The sequence below is a fragment of the Pseudonaja textilis genome, chromosome 3, assembly GCF_049901715.1.
Source record: "Pseudonaja textilis isolate UNSWEBS1 chromosome 3, rPseTex1.2, whole genome shotgun sequence".
Taxonomy (NCBI): domain Eukaryota; kingdom Metazoa; phylum Chordata; class Lepidosauria; order Squamata; family Elapidae; genus Pseudonaja; species Pseudonaja textilis.
The window spans coordinates 145952764-145968753 of NC_141992.1; the positions used below are offsets into that span (position 1 = coordinate 145952764).

At 40.6% G+C, this 15990-nt stretch overlaps 1 long non-coding RNA gene across 1 annotated transcript; it reads left to right on the forward strand.

Moving 5' to 3' along the window:
• Positions 1-6: 6 nt before the first annotated feature.
• LOC148126358 (uncharacterized) lies at positions 7-10956 on the forward strand. Its single transcript, XR_015743161.1, has 3 exons — positions 7-285; positions 8359-8435; positions 9880-10956. It is a non-coding gene; the product is annotated as an uncharacterized LOC148126358 (long non-coding RNA).
• Positions 10957-15990: the final 5034 nt, after the last annotated feature.

Consider the following 15990-nt stretch of genomic DNA (forward strand, 5'->3'; position numbering starts at 1 on the left):
TTTGAAAGGGGAGGGAATACCGAGAGCTTTTTAACTATTCCTTCCTTGTCCGGGTTGATTGACCTCCTCTAGATAGACGTAGTGGCTGTATAAGGAATTGCATTGATGTTGCTTCCCATTCGCTGCAAGCGTAAACTACGCTTTACGGTGGTATCTGTGGCTGCCTTTCTCAGGCTGATACTCTCCAGTTGATTTTGACTACGATTCCCAGAATTCAACGTCAACATGGCTGTTACTGCAGGTTTAAAATTTTAGTCATAGTCAAGGCTGTTAGGAGACTGCCAGGTTCGAAAAGACTATCTACTCTTAATATTTATTAGGGGAAAAAAAAACCCAAAACCTTCAAAGCCAGCAGGGCTAGCTGTTATTTACTGTTCCTTTTGTCACTTTGGATGTAGGCTGCCTGAGTTAAAGGCAAATGAGAGTTAAAAATTATGGGCTGTATATAAAGTTTGAGATTTGATTCCTGCAATCTTTGTTGTGCCCATGTTTCCATAAAAATTGTTTACAAGTTTGAAATCTGAAAGTTTGCCTGTAATTTCTACCTCTTCTGTATCTGCTGCAATTTTAACTCAAAAAAGTTCAAAGTTGTGGAATTAATGTTTTGGTTTGATTCTTAAGTCTTTTTGTTCATGCCTTTGCATGAGTTTATCTTCTTTTCACAATCTCTGATTTTAACTGGTTTCAGCATTTAAAAATAGATTTGGCTGTTGAATTTATTGAATATTTAACTCAGGCGTGGTCCCACTGAATTGGGAAGACTAAAGAGTTCAAAGAGAAGTGAATAGTTTGGAAGGAAACAACCATGTAATGATGGATTTCTCGATTTGAGGGAGATAAATTGAGTTTAATCAAATATGTTCTTAAGAAGGTAGATTTTAATAAACATTAATTATTTAATAAGATTCCATTACAGAGGAGCTAATAAGGAGCCTGATATCTAGAGTTTCTAAAAAAGAAATAACAAAAGCACAAGAAGAAGTAATTCTATCAAGGGGGAAAATGAAACCCAATTTTGAAAGCAAATATGATCACACAAAGCCTAAAATAAATAAAGGCAGATACCAGCAGTGGAAAGAAGTACTTTTCCAAGAAAGAATATGCAGAGATATCCAGATTCCTAAAGATAGTATTAAGAAAAGATAACTTTACAGTAAGCTAAGAAAAAAAGCATTTCTTCACATATATTTTTAAATGAAAATTAAAAGAATTTCAACTACATTATGAAGATGGCAGAAGTGTGAGATTAGCCAGAAATACTCAACTATCATTTCTGGAAAGCTACATGATCCATAGGTAGTTGGGAAAATTGGTCTGAAGAATTAATATTCTGTTTTGAGCTTCATGGAAACTCAACTGAGGAATACATGACCTTGGATGAATTCAAATCTCCAAGAGTTGAACTGAATCTTAAAGTACTGTAGGAACATAAAGATTCTTTGTTATGTCTTGAGAACCGGTTGGGGCTCCAACCGGGTCCGCTCTTTATGCAGATTCAACAACCGTTCCTATTGGCTGGCGCCGTTTGACAGCCGGCATATAAAAAGCCGGCTGTCAAGCCAAGCCAGCCGTTGTTCACTGCGCCAGTCTGCCCGTCACCGGCAGGCGCGACAACCACCGTTCATCAAATAAACATTGTTAACCGTATGCCCTGGTCTAGCCTCTCCTTTCCTTCGAACCACAACACTGGCGACGAAGGTGGGATCGGAAGGCTAGTCAGGAGCATTTCCTCAAGGAACGGAAGCCGCAGCCGTTTGGTTTACCGAGCAAGCCGCAGCCGCTTGGATTACCGAGCATCGGGCTCAGAAGTGAAAGTGCTAGAGCCGCTCAGGTTAGATCTGCCGCGAGTTAGCGAAGGCTGGGTGCTGTCAGTAAAAGTTACAAAGGTTAGAGCACCACAGATAGTGAGAGTCGGGCGCTGAAGCCGCAGCCGCCGCGCGCAGCAGAAAAAGGGCGTGAAAATTCTAACGGCTGTCATTGAGCTGCAGCCACTAGAGCAAGCTACGGCGCTGAGAGCCTCAGCCGCCTCAATTACAAAAAGGCGCAAATTACAATAGAGGTCACTACAGAAGCCACCAAGTGAAAGTGCGGCGCCTCAGCCACTTCCCCCAAAAAAATAATAATAAAAAGGCTCGAATTTTAAAGCGCTGTCAGTACAGCACCGCAGCCACAGCCGCCTAACGCTCGCAAAAGAGCGCGAAAATTCAAGCGCCTCAGGAAAGCCGAAGTCATTGAGTGAGACTAGGGCACTGTAGCCACAGCCGCCAGCGCTCTCAAGCAGCATCAATCCAAGACCACGAGCACCCAGTGAGGCAGACCAGTCTACCAAGAGACTGAGGGACCCAAAATGAATGTCAATTCAGTATTCCCCCTTTCAAACCTGATGAGGAAAAGTGGGATTCAGTATAAGAATCGCTTCAACCACTTTATCGATGCTATTGGACTGGCTGAAGCTTCAGAGCAGAGGAAGAAATCCTACTTCCTCAGCTACTGTGGGGCTGTAGTATATGACACTGCCACAGCACTCCTGGCCCCACGAGAAATAGGGAATGTCCCATGGGCAGAGCTGGTGGAAACGCTATCCAACCACTACTCACCAAAACCGTCTCAGATTGCTAGGCGCTTCGCCTTTAGGATGAGGAAGCAAGCCGAGGGGAATCCATAAATCAATATATGGCAGCCCTGAGGACAGCAGCTCTACAATGTGAGTTCAAAAACTATTTGGACGACATGCTGCTCGACCAACTCGTCTGTGGGGTGAGGGATCTAAAACTTCAGAGGCGTTTGCTGGCTAGAAGAGACCTCAACCTCCCCAGGCAGTTGAAGAAGCCTTAGCTGCAGAACGTGCAGCACAGTCCGCAGCTGAGATCCAGGGCACCGCTTCCAGACCCAGCACTTCCTCCGTACACTCAGAAGAAGCGGTAAGTGAGGATGACCCCGCAGAATACGCTGATGTGCATCGCCTCAAGCCAACGAGACAGCCGCAGGTAGGAGCGAGGCCAAGAAACAACAGTGGCCCAAAACAAACTCTTTTATGCCTGACCTGTGGAGGTTCCCATTCCCGGGCATCTTGCAGGTTCAGAAACGCCACCTGCCACAACTGCCACAAGAAGGGTCACCTCGCAAGAGTCTGCCAGGCAGCGCGCACCTCTCCACAAAGATCTCTTTCCTCTCCTGTTCCCGAAGGCAAGTAGAAAAATGCCATACTTGTTACCAAGCCAACCACACACTTTACACCCCCAATAAAATTACACTTTCTGTCTTACTAGAAGGTAATCCCTGCCGCATGGAGGTAGACACGGGGTCAGCGCTCTCAATCATATCTTGGGACACGCTTAAGAAGATCCAGCCCAGACTGACAAAGAACCAGCTTCAAAAGTGCCATCTCACCTTGAGAGACTACCAAGGAAAGAACATCCCGTCCTCGGGAAAGGCAAGTTTCTCGTGAAATTCCAAACCTTTAAAGGCCATTTGCCTTTAGTGGTTGTTAATGGTGCCCTCCCTAGTCTTTTGGGGTTGGATTGGTTCCCTCTCTCGGCCTTAGTATAAAAGGAGTCCATGCTGTCTCAACTTCTGATGTTGACTCCTTATTTACAGACTTCTCTGACGTTTTTAGTAGTGAGTTAGGCTGCTATAAGGGCACTCCCATCTCCTTCTCAGTAGACCCACAGGCAGTCCCCGTTCGCTTAAAACCACGTAGAGTACCTTTCGCCATCTGCCCCAAATTGGACGCGGAACTAGACAAACTACTAAAACAAGGGGTGATAGAACCCACAGATTTCGCTAAGTGGGAGACCCCAATAGTCACCCCGCTAAAAAAGACGGTAATCTAAGAATTTGTGCTGACTACAAGACGTCAATCAACCGTTATCTACAGGTTAGCGCATATCCAGTCCCAGTCATCCAGCACCTGTTACACACATTCGAACCTGGCACCATTTTCGCCAAACTGGACATGTCACAGGCATACCAACAGTTCCCGTGGATAACCAAACAGCTGACTTACAGACCATAGTTACACACAGAGGGGCATTCAGATGTAAGCATCTCCAGTTTGGTGTAAGTGTAGCCCCAGGTATTTTCCAATCACTGATGGAGCGAATCCTCCAAGGTCTCCCGGCGTAGTGCCATATTTCGATGACATCTTAGTCACAGCCAGGGACAGACCCCAACTCATCCAGAGAGTCAGGGCAGTATTAGAGAAGTTCAGGCAGCATGGCCTCAAACTAAAAGCGGGAGAAGTGTACCATCGCCACTAGACAGGTGGACTTTCTAGGCTACAGGCTAGACGCCTCAGGCATCCACCCGGTGGAATCGAAAGTCAAGGCCATCCACGAGGCGCCCACGCCTACCAACAAAACCGAGTTACAAGCCTTCCTGGGGTTATTGAACTTCTACGCTTCATTTCTCCCACACAAGGCGTCAGTTGCTGAGCCATTGCACAGGCTCTTAGACAGAAACACACCATGGCACTGGGGACCCAAAGAAAACCAAGCATTTGTGGCAGTCAAATCTCTACTCACCTCTGAGGCTGTCTTAATACAATTTGACCAACGCCTTCCTTTGGTCCTAGCCGCAGACGCATCCCCTTTTGGGATAGGAGCTGTCTTAAGTCACAGGCTCCCCAATGGCTCCGAGGCACCAATTGCCTTCTTTTCAAGAACCCTTTCAGCGACTGAGCGTAATTACAGCCAGGTTGTGCAGTAGCCGCAGTAAAAAATTCCACGAATTTCTATTCGGACACCAATTCGAACTTATTACTGATCACAAGCCGCTTTTAGGATTATTATCAGGGGAAAAGCAAACCCCGCAGATATTGTCGCCTAGAATGACCAGATGGACCTTATTCCTGGCGGCTTACCTCGTACAAACTGGTCTATCGTCCCGGTAAAAATCTAAACCACGCTGATGCCCTCAGCCGCTGCCCCTTGCCAGCCCCAGTCGAGGACCCAGCTCCTGTGCATGCCATTTTTGATGTAAGCGAACTCAAGCTGCCGGTGACTGCAGACGACATAGCATCACATTCCAAGAAGGACAGAACAATCGCCCAGGTTCTGGACTGGGTAGGGAGGGTGGCCGAAACTAACTATTCAGTTGATTTCGCCCCATTTAAAACTCGCCAGCTAGAGCTCTCTAAGTTGCAGGGATGCCTATTGTGGGGTACCAGAGTGGTCATACCAACCACCCTTCGCATACCCGTCTTGAAGATGCTGCACGAGGGCCATCCAGGAATCGTGCGGATGAAGGCGTTAGCTCGAAGCTACGTCTGGTGGCCGGGATGGACGATCAGATCGCCAAGTGGGTAAGCTCGTGTCGACCCTGTCAAGAATCTAGGGCAGCCCGCCAACCGCCACACCCACAAAGTGGGAAAGTGCCAATGCCCCGTGGTCACGGCTTCACATCGACCTGGCCGGGCCAATGCACGGCAAGACCTTCTTGGTGGTCGTGGACGCCTATTCAAAATGGATAGATGTGGCCTTACTTCACCACGACCACCACACAGGCAGTTGTTAAAGCCTTGACTCACCTTTTTGTAACTCACGGACTCCCTGACACACTGGTATCCGATAATGGCCCCCAGTTCACCTCGAGCGAATTTAGTAGGTATGTCACAAATCTAGGCATCAGACACGTCCTCACGGCCCCTTTCCACCCCGCCAGCAACGGGTTGGCTGAACGGGCAGTCAGATCAGCCAAGGAGGCGTTAGCCAGATTCGGCCCAGTGGGTTGGCATTCTAAACTGTCTCAATTCCTCCTAAGCCAGCATACCACACCGTGCACAGTTACGAACAAAACCCCGGCTGAGCTGCTGATGGGGAGACGCCTGAGGACTGCCTTAGACAGGCTGCACCCCACTACTGTCCAGACACCCCTTTGGGGTCCGACAGTCTGGCCAGGAATTTCGCAGTTCAGGACCTAGTGTTTGCTAGGAACTACGCGGGGGACCCACTGAGGGTGGCCGGGAAGGTCGTGGCCGTCACAGGTCCGAGATCTTATCGGGTCCAACTTGAAGACGGGCGTGTGTGGCGAAGGCACCTGGACCAGCTGCGGAGCGCGGAGCAGCCTGACCGGCCAGACCCGTCTCCACCAGATGAGCCGCGGGCTCCACACCAAGATCCAGCTGGGGATCCCCAGAGGGACCAACCTTCTCCAACGGAGCAGAGGAGCAGGCAGTAGACCGGGGCTGCCAGCCGGGAGCGCCACCGTTTATCCCCAGCGAAGGCAGAGACTTTTCCCTGGCTCCAGTTCCTGCACCGAGCCCTATTCGCCCCCTACGTGCCGGACCAGGGGTCCGCGAACTTGTCTTCGCCCAATGACCCTCCTGAGTTACGTCGCTCGGGTCGCCAACACAGACCACCGGCGTATCTCAAAGACTATATGTGTTCCCATCTAGGGGAAGGGGTGTTATGTCTTGGGAACCGGTTGGGGCTCCAACCGGGTCCGCTCTTTATGCAGATTCAACAACCGTTCCTATTGGCTGGCGCCGTTTGACAGCCGGCATATAAAAGCCGGCTGTCAAGCCAAGCCAGCCGTTGTTCGCACGCCAGTCTGCCCGTCACCGGCAGACGCGACAACCACCGTTCATCAAATAAACATTGTTAACCGTATGCCCTGGTCTAGCCTCTCCTTTCCTTCGAACTACAACATTCTTCATTTTCACAAAAGTTGGGGGAAGAAAAAGAATGGGAAAAGGGGGGGGGGATTCTGCATTCCAATCAGTGTAATAACTGAACTTAGATTAATTTACAACATATAATAAAATGATTGAAAACACTTTGAAAACGGTGTTCTAACAGTCAATAGGTATTTTGTTGTGGAGATAGAACCAACCAAGTATATTTTAATGGCATACACAACTACAGTGATCAGTGAACTCTGCCAATGAAAGTAAAAGAATCCCAAAGCCAACAAGGCTACAAGTTAAGACACCTTCTAAAATAGTACTGAAGATTATAGGAGTATAAGGCATGACATGACCTTTATTGAAGGAATATGGGATGAGAAAAACATGGGTTAATTTACTATGGCCTGACTTGGCAGGTCCACAAAAAAAACTGCTCTTCAAAGGATACTATCTTTCAACTGACTTTAGCACCTTCTAATGGGATCAATGTCCTTTATTGTACCCATATAAAATGAAGGGTTTGGCCTCTGGAACTTTGAAACAAGTCGTAAGTACTTTGGGGGAGGGGTCTATCATGGTTTCAATTGATCGCTAAGTGACCAGTCATAAATCAAGGATTACTGTATGCAAACTAAGCTTTGCTGGAGGCATTTCAATCATACTTAGCCTTTTTTGAGACTAAGTATGCAGACTTCCCAATTTAAGGTGAAAGTGAGCAGCCAAAGCTTTATAACAGACTTTAGTACAGAACCTGGATCTACCCATTCCTTTAACTGTGCATCATTCTGGCATGTGCACGTGCATATGATAATTGCAGATTGTAGAGTTTGTTACAGAGTTTATTTGCAAAACGTTATTTTAATTCCATGCTACTCCTGGTCCTGAGATAGACCTGCTTATGTTATATTTAACATTGAAACCTACTTTGGGGAGTTATCACAAGATGTATGTACAGATTTATCATGAATGTAATTTCAAGGACAGCCAAATCCAAGGTGAATCTGGGTAATTTACAAATTAAAAAGAAAATAAGTCACATCAGGAAAAAAGGAAAACTGACCAGAGGCAAAATCTAGAGAATTAAACAGAAAAAACAACAACAACTAAAAGGGTTCAATCACCTGGGAGAAAAACCAGGTCTTTAGCAGTGTGTATGTATGTATTTCCCACCTTTATTACTTTCACAAATAAGTCAAGGTAGTAAACATATAGAATACTCTTTCCTCTTCCTATTTTCCCCACCACAACCCTGTGGGCTAAGACAGGAAGACTGGCCCAAAGTCATCCAGCTGGTCATCCAGACTTCAAGATGGGACTTGAAGTCATGGTTTTTCATTTTCTACCCTGGTACCTTAACCACTAGCTTTCAGTTTGCATCTATATAGTTATCTATTCAAAAGAAATAGTATAGTTTGTGATCATTTTGAAAAAAAAATGAGATAAAATATTGATAGGATTACACATTTTGATATTGAATGCAATCTCTGCATATGTAAGCTTTCAAGATTCATTATGGTGTGTCTGTATGTAAAGTAAAATAATTTGAGTACTTATATGATTTTAAATACTGTAGCCTATTGGCAATGCCCTTTTTAAAAGTCATGTTTAAAATGATCCTTAACCTCTATTTTCACTTAATTGACTAGAGGCTAGAGAACCATGTGTAACATTATGCCAGATGCTGTTACTTTATATTCCCATCTGCATTTTCCAGCTGTTTCTTTTTCTTGTAGCATTGGGATTGCAAATTTGCTGAAATGAATTATTGTAAATTTGAATCAGGATGTGAATGCAATTTGTCTAAAAACATGTAAGTAATCATGCATATTTGTAAAAATTTCTAGGTGAAGTAAATAAATTCATAGGATGCTTCCTTTATTTAGACCAACTAAGTTAATAAAGCATCAAATCTGCACAATCACCCAACTATCAAAATTTAAACTGTTAATGTAATTTTAAATTGCATTTAATATGTAAGAAGCGTGATATTCAATGATAACTTTTACTCGTCTTATTACATTGTGATTTCTAAGGTTACTTAGACATTTTAAAGAAATACATCTTAATTAGATTAAAAATATTTTCTAATGAAAATGAAACACAGAAAGAGAATCATCCTAGTAAATCATCATTAAAACATTAATTATCAATGCAAATTTAATTTATTGAAGCAAAGTGTACACTACAATACGCTGGACATTAATTTATATTTTAGAAAAACTGAAATAAATAGACATTCTCAGTTTGATATCACCATAACTTACAATTTATAATAGGTAGTGTTCAAACCTTGAAAGAAATTTAAAAGAAATAATTTCCAAAGGTAGATTTCCTAAATACAAAATTGTTAAAGAAAAAATGAGCCAAGCTTATAGGTAGTTCTTGACCTACAAACATTCATTTAGTGATCATTTGAAGTTACAAGTGTACTAAAAAAGTGAACTGTAACCTTTTTTGACACTTATGAGCATTGCAGCATCCCCATGGTCATGTGATCAAAATTCAAAACAATTGACGACTTGTATGTATTTATGACAATTACAGTGTTCCAGGGCCATGTGATCACCTTTTGCAACCTCTGACCTCTGGGAAGGCCAGATTCACTTAACAACTGTGTTACTAACTTAACAACTGCAGTGATTCATTTAACTGTATCAGGAAAGGTCATAAAGTGGGGCAAAACTCACAACTGTCTTGCTTAACAATAGAAATGTTGGTGTCTATCATGGTTGTAAACTGTATCTAAAATTTGCCATCAGTGGAATTTCATATTCTTCAATGTTTAGGTTCCCAAGAATAAAAACATTTGAGGACTCTTTCTTGATAAGGAAAAAAGAATGTGTACAAATTTCACTTTCACTGCCATATGTCTTAAATTCTATTTTTAAATTCTAATGAATTATGAAATAATTTCAAATATTTGCATGTTGTTTCATTTCAAGACTCTTTATCATGCCAGGAATATGAATACAAATAAGTAATATAATGATTTCATTAATATTCTCAATGCAAGGACTATAAAAGTTGTCATATGAAAATCCATTAAAACCACATGTAACTTTGTGTTTCAGGCAAGAATATAAAAAATAGCAGAAGTGTTGCATGGATTAGCCAAAAAAATATTAAAACATGTGGTGCTCTTTACCTACAATGCTTCCAAATGAGAGATTTAATAAGCTATCATCATGTCTTATGCAATTTTATGAAAAAGGATAGCGTCTATATATATAACATCCCTTTCTATTTTTGTAAAGGATGAAGCCAGCAAAACTTTCAATCTGAAATCAAACAAGGCTATTATTAGAACATTATGAAAGTACCCTCAAAACTCAAAGCTGAGAAGCAGCAAGATAGATCAGACAGACAGACAATAACTCCTTTTATTGCAGTTAATATTATCTGAACTTCCTTAAACAATAGTTATTATAAGTTTGTAAGTGCATGTCTGTGTTTCCAGAGAAAAAATTTGTTGTTGTGTTCAGTTTCTCTATATTTTTCATGTATAATTTTAATGGGGACAAATTCATTAACAAAGATGAGTAAATGACAGTGCTGTTTTTCAGAACATTGGTGGGGTGTAGTTATGGCTTTATGAAAAGTGCTTTAAGCATTCTACCTCCTAATTTTAGTTTGTCTATACCTGTATAATTTTGTTCCTTGTAACAACTTTTTATTTTGCATTATAAATAGGGCTAATGGCTGCAATGGAACCAGCAACAGATTTTGTATTTCCAGAACATTTTTTAGGGGACACAAAAATAAAAAGTGCTAACTAAACAATATTCTATAATGTTGACTCATTGGGTATTTGTGTAGGTTCTCTACTTACATGGGATCCCCATGGTTGCTGGAAAAACCATGTTTTAAGGGTTTTCCAGAAGGCTGGTAGAACTAACTTTACTTTGAGGGAATGATATTCCAGAAGGCAAGAGCCACAACAGAAAAGGCATGTCTCTTGGATCCCATCAGATGGAGCTCTTTAGCAGACAGGGCTCATAACATGCACTCCTCTTCCTGATCTAGCAGGTAGTTGTAATTGGGAAGAGATAGCCTTTCAAATAACCTGGTCCTATGCTATGTATGGCTTTAAAAAGTATATTATTGGGAACATACTTTTACCAGTAAGATGTGTAATGTAACTCCAGAACTGAGGGAATGATCTAGTACTAAATGATCTAGTACTAAGACTTGATGCCATTATCCCCTTTAGCATTACTGAATCACAAAACAGATAATCAGAGTTGGAAGGGACCTTGTAGGTCATCTAGTCCAACCCCCCCCCGCCCAAGCGGGAGACACTACACCATTTCTGACACATGGCAGTCCAATCTCTTCTTGAAAGTATCAAGTGATGACGCTCCCACAACTTCCAATCTATTGGTTGATTACTCTGTCAGAAAGTTTCTCATTTCCAGGTTAAATCTCTCCCTGTTCTATTTCCATCCATTATTCCTTGTCTGGCCTACAGGCGCTTTAGAAAATAGCTTGACCCCCTCCTCTCTGTGGCAGCCCCTCAAATATTGGAAGACTGCTATCATGTCTCCCCTGGTCCTTCTTTTCACTAGACTAGCCATGCCCACTTCTTGTAACTGTTCTTCATATGTTTTAGTCTCCAGTTCCTTAATCACCCTGGTTGCTCTTCATACCCACAGTGTGCATTAGTTGCCCATAAAGAATTCCTTGTATTAATGCAGATTCCGTTTATGTCTTTGTTCAAGGCTTCTGGAGTGGGAAAGTAGGACAATTCATGGAAGCAAATCTATTAAGATGATTTATGCAAATATATTTGGTCTTTGCAAAAGCAAGATAAATGCAGTGCTTATTGTAATACCAGCATACAGATATTCATATTATACAAGTTTTATTGAGGTTTTGTTTTCAAAAGTTTTTAGGTGTTATTTTAAATACATTTTATGTGACTATTTACTATATTGTGTCATATTAGAATATTGTAACTTCTCATTCATTACAATAGTCTAGTAATAATGTATAATGAAAATGGTAGAAGAATATTGCAGTATGTCAAAGCATTTTGATTTCTGAAATTTTGGACTTAAACACCACATTAATATTATATAAAAACATTATTATATTTGAACCATTCCAGTTAAAGCAAATGCTATGTAAGAATAAGGACATTAATTTTTTTTACAAAAATGTCACCCATGAAACAATGAAAGTCACTTCTTGAGATTATAAAATTTAAAGCAGAGTATATGGAGCTCATGGTTTACCTCTCTGCATACATTGATCAGTTGGAAAACAAAATGCTATACTAAAAAGAAGCATCCTACAACTATAATAAGAGCATGCAATATACAGAAGCTTGTTCTTTAATACAGCTGATTCTTCATTAGAAGAACAATATTCTATCATTACAATTTAAATTTGTCATAATAGAACACATATTCAAATGTCTATCTCCTGGCAAAAAACAAGGATAAAACAAATTTCTTTGTTTTATCCTTGAGCTAAAAATTGGCATCTATTTTGTAATTACATTTATCTTACACGGGCAGGATGTGTCATTGGCTAATTTCCCACTGCTTCAATTTTAGTTTAGAGGATAGCAACAAATATTTTTCAGTAAACAATGCTGTTTCACTGAAATTGAGTTTTGAAAAAAAATCAGATAAACAAAGAAATGAAGAACATGCTGTTCTTTTAGAAATAACCATTTAACAGCAGTTTTAGTTTATGTGTGGATCTTTTGTTTCTGGTTCTGGGAATGGCATATGGACAATTCCTCCTGCCCTTAGAGGTCAGATTCCATTATATGTGACTGCCACGTTACAAATTAACAAACAATGCTATTTGTGAGCATTCACTACTCTTCTTTGTTAGTCATGCAAATTCAGTGATGCTATTTCAGCTTTCTCAGATGATTGTTGTTTCAACAAAGTGTAAATAAAAACCCAAAGTGCTAAAGGGTATTAAATGTGTAACATAATTCAACAATAGTAATGGATAATAAAACATACAATGCCATACTTTTGTTGTATTTTGTTGGAATATATTGCAACTGAAATTCAAAGATTAATTCTTAATTCTTGAATATAAAATTCACGAAAGTGCAGAGAAAGCCTTATCCATCTGCAGCAAACAAATTCTGCTCAAATAATTTAGCCAATAGGACCATAAGGACATCAAATGAATTTCTATATTCTGGGGGAGTAAACTATATAACTGGTATCTCTCATCATGCTCCATCACAGTTTAATTATGGTTTGAAATACATTACAATAAACTGCATTTATATAAGTCATTAAACCACAAACCATTGTTTCAGTAACCATTCTGTCTAGATTTGGACAATAATCTAAACCAAACAAACCAGATGATACTATGTTGTTTGAATCTGTCTCTGGGTATTATAAAGTAGGCTTGGACTGCTCCAAATGAAGATTTACTGATAAGTTTGAAGTTCTCAATCTATTACTTCTTTCTCCCTGGATGTATTCAGACTAAACTGTTGTAACTATTTTTGTTAATGGCCATTAGATACTTCTTTTAATGGAAACACTTTTCATTTATGGAACTAGAAATGAAAATGTTTTTTCTAGCTGCATTCCCCATGTGCTTTACTTATAGATGGACGTCCTGTTGCATTACTCCACTGGCATAAATTTACTGGCATATGCTGGATGTCACCCTTAATATTTTAAATGCCAGTATTATTTTTAAAGTTATATCTGTTTGCAAGAACAGTATTTTGAAAGATGGCATACATAGTTGTCAAATTGGTGGCCCACAGGCCGGATGCTTCATGTGCAGACCACACCCACCCAACTCTGCGAATAGGAAAAACATCACATGACGGCAATGTGACGTGGCAATTTTGATACCCCTGGCATACAATAAATTTGAGCTTCAAAACCTTAGATGTCCACTAGATGGCAACTAAGTGTTATCTGTATCTTTTTACTGACTTCCAATGGTCATTCATAGAGTTGCAGTCAAGATCAGTGGTGGTATTCAGCCAGTTCGCACTGGTTCATAGGACCTAACCAGTAAATAGCACTATTCCTATAGACTTCAGATTATTGACAAACTGATCACTATTTTACTGTTATTTTTATTGATCCAAAAATGTACAAAGGACACAGGAATTTAGGAAAAAACCAAGATTACAGCACTCAACTTAAATCTTTGTCTATAAAAATGCTGAAACCATGTCATGTTAATATATATACATATATTTTTCCATAAAAAAATACAGAAAAGAAATAATGTAGGCAGCAGATATTATTATCTTACCCTACAAAATATCTTAAACTTACATTTTATGACCATTCATAACTTGCAAATGATAAAAGGGCAATTAAATCCAACTGTTCAAGGCAATTAAGAATGAAATCACAAGACTTCAGTTGCCTTATGGCTCTCTGCTAGATCTGGTCTTATGTCCTGGATCTGCTGAATCATCATCTGACTGGCAGCTGATAACAAACAGCATTGCTCTTAAAACACGGAACATTCAGTCTCATCTGACAATAATGTTTCTAGCAAAACAATAATCTTAATTCATACATAAGTACAAAATTACATTTTCGGGGCAATTTATGAAATTTCTATCTAGTGGGACAAATGCCCTTTGATAGGTTGTACAGAAGTCTGGCTGTTTTTGATCCAGGCCCTGTCTCACTGAATAATCATATCCTAACAAACTCAATCATCCCCTTTATTTGCATCACATTGCTTTTATCTTATCCAGTCCACGAGTAAGATACTCTAACGTTATAATTAAATGTATCAATGTAAGTTCAGTATTTCCTCTTTAGGTCAACACTACTCCTACTCAGATTCATGATATTAGAATTAGAATTCTTTTATTGGCGGACACACAAGGAATTTGTCTTGGTGCAAATGCTCTGGGTATACACAAAAGATACATTCATCAAGCATCAAGAATCATAAGGTACAACACTTAATAACAGTCATAGGGTACAATAAGCAATCAAATCATGCTAAGAAACAGTCAATATAAATTGTAAGGATACAAGCGACAAAGTTACAGTCATACAGTCACAAGTGGGAGGGGATGGGTGATAAGAAGCGATGAGAAGATTAATAGTAGTGCAGACTTTGTAAATAGTTGGACAGTATTGAGGGAATTATTTGCTTAGCAGTGATGGTGTTCGGGGAAAAACTGTTCTTGTGTCTAATTGTTCTGGTGTACAGTGCTCTATAGCGTCGTTTTGAGGGAAGGAGTTGAAACATCACTATTGTGTCATCTGCAAACTTCAGTATTTTAACAGATGGATCATTTGAGATACAGTCATTGGTATATAGGGAAATGTGGAGAAAGCACACAGCCTTGGGGGGGCCGTGCTAATTGTAAAGGTATCAAATGTGATTCTGCCTAGCTTCACCTATTGCTTTCTGTCTGTTAGGAATTAACTATTTTCTGGATACATAAATGATTAGACAAAATATTAGACAAAATTCAGTGATTTAGAGATATGAAATGATGTTATTACCATAACAGTATTTTATTTTTATTCAAAAATTTACTATGGTTTCTAAAATGTTATTTATTTTAAACAATCCAAAGAGTTATTCTAATGGTGTATTTGTATTATTTAACTAGAAACTGTTTCCCTCTGATTATATCACCCACTACATAACAAATTGCTTTTGAAACCCAATTTCAAAATTAATTTGAGTTCAATTGGTAAATGACAGTTTGCTGTTCAAATAAACATTTTATAATTCAACATCTTGAATATTAAGAACTAGATAATGCTTGGAATCCTGGCAATTTCTAGAAAAGAAAACATTTAAGGAAGCAACACCAAGCTTGATATCCACCAGATATGCTAGATCAGGGGTCGCCAACCTTTTGGACCTCAGGGACCAACAAACTCAATTTTAAATCCTGCAGACCATTAATATGAATTTTGACTGACAGTCGCTTGCTGACATTGGTGGGAAGGTCAATCCCATATTGCAGAGGTGCAGTAGTCACAGAACTGGCCCTTTGGTCATCCTGGAGCAGCTGCTCCTCCACCCGGGTGCACCGGCCTGCCATGGACTGGAGGAGTTGCTCCGGGATGACCAAAGTGCCAGTCCCGTGATTACTGCAGCTCTGGAATATGGGACCAACTATCCCACCAATGTCAGCAAGCCACCCCAGGGCGGATTTCCCTCCCCCACCGTTGGTCTTACCTTCCAGTTCCAGCTCGCGTGGCTCTATTCAAGGTAAGATTTGTGCTTGGCTGGAGAGTGGGGGCCAGAGGATGGTCGAGCCATGTGGGTGGTGCAGCCTTGTGTTCCCATGCAGCCTGGATTAATTGCTTTGGGGGGAGTGTTTTGGGGGGGACTTTTTTCCTGCAGACCACCAAAATTTTCTCACAGACCACCAG